The sequence below is a fragment of the Macrobrachium nipponense genome, chromosome 28, assembly GCF_015104395.2.
Source record: "Macrobrachium nipponense isolate FS-2020 chromosome 28, ASM1510439v2, whole genome shotgun sequence".
Taxonomy (NCBI): Eukaryota; Metazoa; Arthropoda; class Malacostraca; order Decapoda; family Palaemonidae; genus Macrobrachium; species Macrobrachium nipponense.
In genome coordinates, this window is record NC_087217.1 from 24,741,250 (window position 1) to 24,751,249 (window position 10,000).

Consider the following 10,000-nt stretch of genomic DNA (forward strand, 5'->3'; position numbering starts at 1 on the left):
GAGAGAGAGAGAGAGAGAGAGAGAGAGAAGCAGCAGCAATCAGACAGCTTATCAAACGAAACTGCTGCGCAAAAAAAAGCAAAGAAAAAAAAAACACCCAATCGCAGCAGGAGAAGGAAAGCCAGAATGGTATTGGGGCGTCAAAAATACGTGCTTAGTCCTATAGGATGGGATTGGAGTCCCTAGGCGAGACCCTGGGGAATAATAGGCCAATTATAGAGACTGCTGGCCTGGAAGTTACAGATATGAAAATAGGACGAGTGGAAAATAGAACTGGGTTACCCCGAGGGTAACTTCCTCTGAATAATAGGATGTTCCGGAAATATATATGGAAGATGTGAATTCTCGGGCCAGTTCTGATGTGAGAGTCCATCTTTCGGATAAATGAAATCTCGATTGTGCAGTTTATAAAAAGTATCACGAGAAATTCAGCTGAGGTGCACAAAGGTTTGTGGCGAAATCCACATATTAGTTCATGTTGGTTTTCCCCAAATTGGAGGATTTGCTTAATGTAAATATAAATAACACGAAGGACATAAATAAAGAAGAAATCTTCAAAATATTTTTGAAACAGCTAAACATTCTGTAAAAAGCACAGGGATTCGATGACTATACACCAGGAATGAATTTAGAATAAAATACAATTGGAAAACGCGAATAAGCGAAGAAGTTGTAAGTTTCGTTGGTATAAATATTAAAATAGAAAAATTTTAATAAGGTATTGAATGGGTTTATGCCGTTGTTCATATGGTAAGTCAGGAGTTGAATAAAAGTCACACACACACACACACACACACACACACACACACACACACACCACACATCATTATATATATATATATATATATATATACTATATATATGATATATATATATAGATATATATATAGGTATGTATATATATATATATATAAAATTTATTTGATATATATGTAGATATATATATATATATATATATATATATATATATATATATATATAGAGGTACGTATATATATATATATATATACTATATATATCTATATATATATATAGTATATATATATATATATATAGTATATAATGTATACATATACACACACACACACACACACATATAATATATATATATATATATATATATATATATATATATGATAGATAGTATATATATATATATATATATAGTATATAATGTATATATATATATGATAGTATATATATATAGGATGATATATATATATATATATATATACTCCATATTTTGTGTGTATGTGTGGAGAGAGAGAGAGAGAGAGAGAGAGAGAGAGACTGCTATTTACGACTTGACAAGCAAAGAATAGTCGTTTGGGATTCCAGTACCACCACGAGGCTCAGCATCCTTAACGGAGGAACCCGGTTTCTAGGGAGCAATTGTCAGCCGGAAATGGAACTTCAATTGAGCCTCTGGAAATGGACCAAAATATCCATGAATGAGAATTACTCCAGTCCCTGGAAACAGACGCGATACTTCTGGAAGGCCTTTCCAGTTTGCATTCCTGTATCGTTACGAATAGGTAGGTGTGTGTGCGTGTGGCTATGTATTATTCTGTGATTTTGCGATATATATGTGTAATATATATATATACTATATATTATATATAGTATATATTATATATTATATATATATATTTGTATATATATCCTATATATATATATATATATATATATATATATATAGTATTATATATATATAATATACATATGTATATATATAACATATATACATATGTATACATACATATATATATATATATATATATATATATATATATATAGTAGATATATTATATTATATATATTATATATATATATATTACATATATATATATATATATATTATATATATATATATATTATATATATATATATATATATATATATATCAATGTTGTATTCAACTCTAGCCACAGTCAGTCGACCTAATTGCATAAGGACAATGAAATAAAAAGGTGTGGGGCATGCAACTTCATTCCTAGAGGATTGCTGAGGCCAGTAGTCTTCTGGTACGATCCACTGTTAGGTAAATAAATCACTAGTTAAGAGAGAGAGAGAGAGAGAGAGAGACGAGACACGAGACGAGAGAGAGAGAGAGAGGAGATAGAGAGAGAGGCTTTTCTACAATCTATTTCAGAAAATTTCTTCGGCCTATAAATTTTAAACATAATATAACGAAACAAAATCTTGAAAAACAGGTGTAAATAGAAATAAAAAATTTTACAATCCATTAAATGACACAAAAAAATGAAATAAAAACACATTTCAGCATCTGGAGCACTTGTCAGATTTCGAGAGGAAACTGCTTTGTGTGACAAATAAAATATAAAAAGAGAAAAATACTGTGCCTGACAAACAATGTAGATATTTTTTTTTTTTTTTTTCGAAATGGACTATTTGCGGTTGTCGTTTGTTTGTACGCTAATGTCCCATAACTTTATGGATAAGTAATTTAGAAAATATCAGTAAAAAAAAAATGAAAATACGAAAAAATGTATAAGAGACAAATTTACTGACAGACAGACGGACGGACAGACAGACTTTTAAGAGTACGCCCGCATTACTTTGAACTAAGCTCTTCCGCTTAAACGCCTTTTATTGACCCATTCTTCCCAAACTCCCATAATGCAACTGCCGCCACAGGGGAGTGATCCAGTTCCGGATCATAAACTTCCACTTTATCGTCGGATTCCAGCGCAATGGCCGGCCATTACTTCCAGGATCCCCCTCTGGATCCGAGGCAGTTGAAAGCTGATCCGTTCGATTTAATACTCCCTGGAAACCGCTGCTGTCGTCTTAGGCTTTCCAGTTTTTCGTCGAATTTCTAAAATAAAATGTTTATTGATTTGGCTGTCCAGCTTCTCTAATAGTAAGAAAATCTCATCAACATGTCTGTAAAAAATGTCATCGACAAGTCTGTAAGAAAATGTCATGAACAGGTCTGTAAGAAAATTTCCTATACATGTCTGTAAGAAAATATCATCAACGTATCTGTAAGATGTCATCAATATGTCTGTACGAAAATGTCATAAACATGTCTGCAACTTATAACAAACCAAATCATAAAGAAGTTGGAAACATGAAGTGGGGAATGAATCTTTGGCCAATGCTGGATACCCGAATGAGGAACTGATAAAGACTACCAATAAGTTGATGACTTTTATTCAACATGTTTTTGGAGCAGCTAAAATCAGATACCAACAGCATCTGGCGTTCCCAGGCGGAACCAATCCAAGCACTGACCACACCCAAATTCAATGATCAGGTGAGAGGCGGTATAACGAATCTTTGGCCAATGCTGGATTGGGATTTGTAGGCGACAAGTTACCGACGTGTGTTTATGAAATATTTTAACGTGAACGCAAACTAACTAATACTTCTTAGTGTAATTGGAATTTTATTCCAGTTCTACCTTTAGATCTCAGTCATTTATCAACTTTTACGTCCTGGATCTCTCTGCTTTGCTGTTCAGCCACTCGAACACCCTCTTTTTTCTGTCTCCTTTGGTCCGCTGAACTTTAGTCCGTGACCTGGCCAGTTCCAGTGAACTTCCAGGATTTGCATTCTTTCCAGATGAATTTAAATGGACAATAATCCCTCTCGTTTCACTTATGCTGGCGCACAATAATATATATATAAATATATATATATATATATATATATATATATATATATATATATATATATATATATATATATATATATATATATATATATATATATATATATATTACGATGTTCCAACCTCAGTAATCTTAAAAGGTTGGTATCAATGAACCGTGCAGCTAGGTACTGAAATGACATCCACTTTCTCTTTCTCTCTCTATCTCTCTCGACAACATCCCCCCCCCCTCTCTCTCTCTCCATTACCTAAGGCTATTAAATCAGGCTCGTGAACTACAAAAATACATTTATTTAAGAGCAAAGCATTAGCTAAATAATTCAGGTTCTTAACAAAATGATTAAATGAAAGGTTGAACTCAGATTGCCCACTCCATCTCTCTTCTACAATAACCCACATTAGTTTAGTCATAAAACTAAAAAATCATAGCATAGTCTACATAGCAACACCACGGAACATCAGTTAAGTTCCCATTTCTAAACACCAGATAAATTCCCCTTTGTCTCAGAGCACATTCAACAAAAATTTCACACACTTCACTAAAAATACAGTTAAAGGGACCATCTTCGCTCTTCGCCGACTCCGTAGCGATCTCCCATCTTGGCTAACTTACTTTCTCATTATGTAGGGAAGAAGCTCTCACACATGCACGAACTAACACACATTGTTCAAGCCCAAGAAACAGCCTCAAACCAGATTCATATGGCATATCTGCATCAAGCACCAGTGCATAGAAACAGGACATGGTCTGATCTGCATAGGCAATGACTTTCGGCATCGCGCCACCCAAGGAAGGATGCGCCAGCACTTCCGAAGCTGAGCCGTCTTATCACTTAGGAGCACTGTTTCCAAGGAGAAGCTAAATTGACGATCCCTACATTCTAGAAATACCACAGCCCATCGCGTCCTCTCACTCAGAAAGAAAAGATACAAATCGCATTCACAACGGTGTCTTAAATATATTGTCCTAATTATTCCTTGTTGCATATATATATATATATATATATATATATATATATATATATATATATATATAATATATATACATATATATATATATATATATATATATATATATATATATATATATATATATATATGTATATATATATATATATATATATATATATATATATATTATATATATATATATATATATATATATATATATATATATATATATATATATAAGCGAATACCACAGGAAAAGGATAGTCAGAAATCCAAGCGTTTTCGTCTTTACTAAGACATTGTCAAGGAGCTCCTTGACAATGTCTTAGTAAAGACAAAAGCGCTTGGATTTCTGACCATCATTTTCCTGTGGTATTCGCTTATTTAATGAAGTCACTTGCATCTACTGTGATTTTTCAAGCAATATATATATTATATATATATATATATATATAGATATATATATATATATATATATATATATATATATGTGTGTATGTATGTATGTATGTATGTATGTATGTATGTATGTATGTATGTATGTATGTATCCGTGTGCATGTGTATTGCCTCTCTGGGGGTTGTGAATATTATCAAAATACATTAATGACTATGGGACATTCTTTTAGGCCCTACATATTAGATTAAGGCTTAACTTTCTTCTCTTCAAAACTTTTTACATCTTTATATTCTGCCAATGCCTCTTTAACTTTTTAGAAGCTCGCGAGAGTTTTCTTTAACCTTAAAAGCTAACCCCTTATGGTGTTGAGAGACTTATAATAGATTTTTAAAAAATTCAAGTTCAGAACGATGGATGTTTTGCTTTATTCCATTAAGAGGAGGTATTAGATTTTGCAAGAAGCCTAAAAATTATTTCATTTTATTTAAAAATAATGATTTATTTTCCTCTGTTATGGATTAAAACCAAGACAGTAATAGGGAAAGATTGAATTAGCTGCTTTTATTCTTGAGTGTTAACGAATTCGTTACGAAAAGAGACAAAAGTTCATTATCTTCCACAACAGAAACGTAGCAATGGTTAAAACATCTTAGAAGTGACAGGTATGAAGTGTCAATGACACTTCTGGGGAAGTTTTTACGATGCCAAAGACATGAGAAAATATTTTGACAATATTTTTCAAAACCAAAAGAACTGAAAACTAAAAAAAAAAAAAAAAAAAAAACACCTGAGGCTAGTGGGCTGCAAATTGGTATTTTGATCAACCACCCGCTAATCATTTGACATACCAAATTACAACTTTCTAGCCCTGCAGTTTTATTTTTATTTAATACTAAAGTTAGCCATGTGTCTTACATCTGTCAGCGCTTTCTGGAGCCAGGGGACGCACCCTCACACTACAGCATCTGCTGACCAACTGGAGAACTGTCGGCCATAGTTGATGGTTTTATACAGCATGATACACTTGGGCGCATATTTTACTTGTTTTTCAGGAAATCAAATTATAGGGAGATATTAAGTAATGCGTAGAAGCTCTTAGTTTACAATACTTTTATTTTGTAAATTTCAAAGTTTCACTGATAGCATATACCTACTGCCCATAGCCTATTTATGGACGGAGAGGAGAGAGAGAGAGAGAGAGAGAGAGAGAGAGAGAGAGAGAGAGAGAGAGCGGTTGCTTTAGAGGAATAATTGGACGAAAGGCAAGTGACGCTAATGAACGAAAATTAGATTATAAAGGCAGATATCCTTTTTTATTCACAAGTTTAATGCCAATCATTCACTGGCGCTCATACGCATTCATTCACATACACAGACACGCACGTACACATAGACATGCACACGCACACATACATACACACACAGCAGGCATATATATATATATATATATATATATATATATATATATATATATATATATATATATATATATATATAGAGGTGTGTGTGTGTGTGGTATGTATATATATATATTTATATATATATATATATATATATATATATATAATATATATATATATATATATATATATATATAGAGTGAATGTGTGTTTTTTGTGTGTGTGCGTGTGTGTTTCTTAGGGTTGATAATGGTTAGCAGAAGTTTTTCAAAACTTTTAATGAGGCTCCATTATGTAAGCAGGGAGTGGAAATTAATATCATTAGCAGCCGTAGAGTCCTTCGCCCTAAATTTGCTCTTCTCTCTCTCTCTCTCTACCTCTCTCTCTCTCTCTCTCTCTTCCTGACTCCCCGTGTCAAATGCAACTCTTTGTTATCAAGGTTTTTTAAAAATTAGTAAAGCGAATAAATCTACAGGCATAACCAGCCCCGTTTCACAGGCAGACCCAACCTCGTTTCAGGGAATCCCTTCTCACCCCCCAGCCCCTTCGGAGGGGGGTGTGGGAGGTAGGAGGAAACCCCATTATAAACAATCTTGGGGGTCCCCACTATAACCCTGCCAAGTTTCATGACCGCGATTGAATGACAGACGGACGGAAACACATAAAGCCCATTATAGTAAGATAGAGAAATAAGTATTTCATTTCAATATTCGTAATTTCCCTTGAAAAAAAAATGCCAGTCACATAATACGGGAAATTATCTTCAGCTATCCTTTGCCTTCCATTAACTACGTCAAAAAGGAGCAAAGAAGAAGAATATGATGATAATATTCTCATTAAAACAGATTGGATCCAGCCTGAGAAAAGGAATAATTCCAGTTTTCCCGGGGGAATGGATTACGCCTCCTTTGACTGATATATTCATTACCAGGTCAAGCTATTTTCAGAACAAGACACGAAAGAGATTCATTCTTTGGGTTCTCGTAGGTTTTGCGAATGGAGAATATCTTTTAAAATGAGAGAGAGAGAGAGAGAGAGAGAGAGAGAGAGAGAGAGAGAGAGAGAGAGAGAGATAATAATTTTTTAAATCCTCACTCTCACGCTTGCTAGTGGAAACATTTTTAGAGAGAGAGAGAGAGACCCCACCTTACCTTTCCTTACCTTACATCTTGTTCGGGTTGCCCCAGGTCCCTCAGTGTGAGGCACCTCTAATGTCTACCAGAGAGTTGCTAGTACTATTCGGCATATTTTATTTTGATCATTCCAATCTTGGATGGTCTGGGATGCAGTTTAGATATTTGTCGAGCTTATTCTTAAACACATCTACGCTCACTCCTGATATATTTTCCTCAGATGAGCTGGCAAACGACATTGAATAGACGCTGCATTATCGATGCTGGTGCCGTAGTGGATTAATGTCCGTGTGCTTTCCTTATTTTTCCTGGTATAGTTTTGGGCACTATTAATCTACCTCTGCTTGCTCTTTCTGATATTTTTAGTTCCATGATATTTTCTGCTATTCCTTCTATCTGTTTCCATGCCTGAATTATCATGTAGCGTTCTCTTCCTCCTTTCTAGACTATATTTTAATTTTAAGAATTGTAGTCTTTCCCAGTAGTCTAGGTCCTTAACTTCTTCTATTCTAGCTGTAAAGGACTTTGTACACTCTCTATTTGTGCAATCCTTTTGATGTAGTGGGTACCATATCATATTGCAATATTCAAGTGGACTACGAACATATGTTTTATAAAGCATAATCATGTGTTCAGCTTTTCTGTTTTTGAAGTGCCGTAACAACATTCCCATTTTTGCTTTACATTTTGCCAACAGAGTGCTATTTGATCATTGCATAACATGTTCTATTCATCATCACACCAAGGTCTTTAACTGCTTCCTTATTTGTGATGGTCTCATTATTAGGTCCCTTATATGCATATAGCTTTCTTTCTCTGTCTCCATAATTTATTGATTCAAATTTATCAGAGTTAAATACCATACCTATTTACCTCTGCCCAATCATATACTTTGTTAAGGTCTCTTTGTAGAGCGTTCCTATCTTCATCACAAGTAATTCTCTACTTATTCTTGTGTCATCTGCGAAACTACTCACTACCGAATCCTTCACATTATTGTCTATGTCTTCAATCATAATAAAACAAACAGTATTGTAGCTAACACCGTACCTTGCGGCACACCGGATATTACCTTGACTTCATCCGATTTCTCGTTCGTTTGCAATAACTATCTGTTTTCTGTTGTGTAAAAATTCTTTTAACCATCTTCCTACTTTATCCACGATATTGTGTTTTTAATTTTCTTCGCCCAACCTATATTATGGTCTACTTTATCAAAAGCTTTTGCAAAGTCTAAATAAACCACATCTGTTTTCATTTTCGCTTTTCATATTTTTGAATCGTTCTCACGGTGGACTAACAGTTGGTTTGTGTACTTTTTCCAGGGTACGAAAACCCCATGTTGTCCTTTATTAAACAAATATTTTTTATTAAATGTTTCATAATATTTTTCTTCATTACCCTTTCATACACTTCATAATATGTGATGTTAGACTCACAGGCCTATAATACTTGCCTCCTTAGTCTTGATCCACTTTTGAAAGTAGGGGTAATATATGCTAATTTGTGCTCATCATAAATCTTGCCTGTATCTACACTTTGTCTTAATAATATTGCAAGTGGCTTTGCGATAGAATGAACTACTTTCTTTAACAAAATAGCAGGAATTCCATCAGGCCCTGCAGCAGCTCCATTTTTAATTTCATTAATAGCCTGCACAATATCAGCCTTCATTAATATCTATGTCAGCTAAATATTCATATTTTCATCCCTTACTTCTATATCATTATCTTCATTATCTATTCTAGGGGTGAATTCTCTCTTATATCGTTCTGCCAGTATGTTGCAAAATTTCATTTTTTTTTTTCATTCGTTAATCTGCCCTTCAATTCTCAGAGGGCCTATTTCTATTATTCTTTTATTCATCTTCTTCGCATATTGAGTATAATAGTTTGGGGTCTTTGCTTTGATATTTAATAGGGTTTTTTCTTCCAAGTCCCGTTTTTCATTTTCTTTTGATTGTATAATCTTTTGTTCTGCATTTTCTATCTTAATTTTAGTTCTATAACTTTCCATGCATTTTTTTCTTTTGCAAGACCTTTTTCCACTTTCTGATTTCTGAAACAAGATCCTTCTGTCTCTTGGTATGCATGAATGATGTTTACTTTTCTTCTTCGGTATATATTTTTCCACTATTTTCTCCAATATTTATATAATATCTCCGTATTTACCCTTATGTCATCACTTACGAAAATGTTTATCCCAATCTTTGTTTAATTCTTCATTAATTTCTGACCATTTTATATTTTTACTGTAGAAGTTGTATTTTCCATATCCTTCCCCACTTTTCATTTCTTGCCATTATCTCTATTTTCACTTGCTTTGGAATGAACTGAGAGAGAGAGAGAGGATGAGAGAGAGAGAGAGAGAGAGAGAGAGTATTTCTCAGTTTGCTCTCACTCTTCTATATGGAGAGAAATCTTTAAATAAACAGAGAGAGAGAGAACGAGAGAGAGAGAGAGAGACAGACAGACAGACAG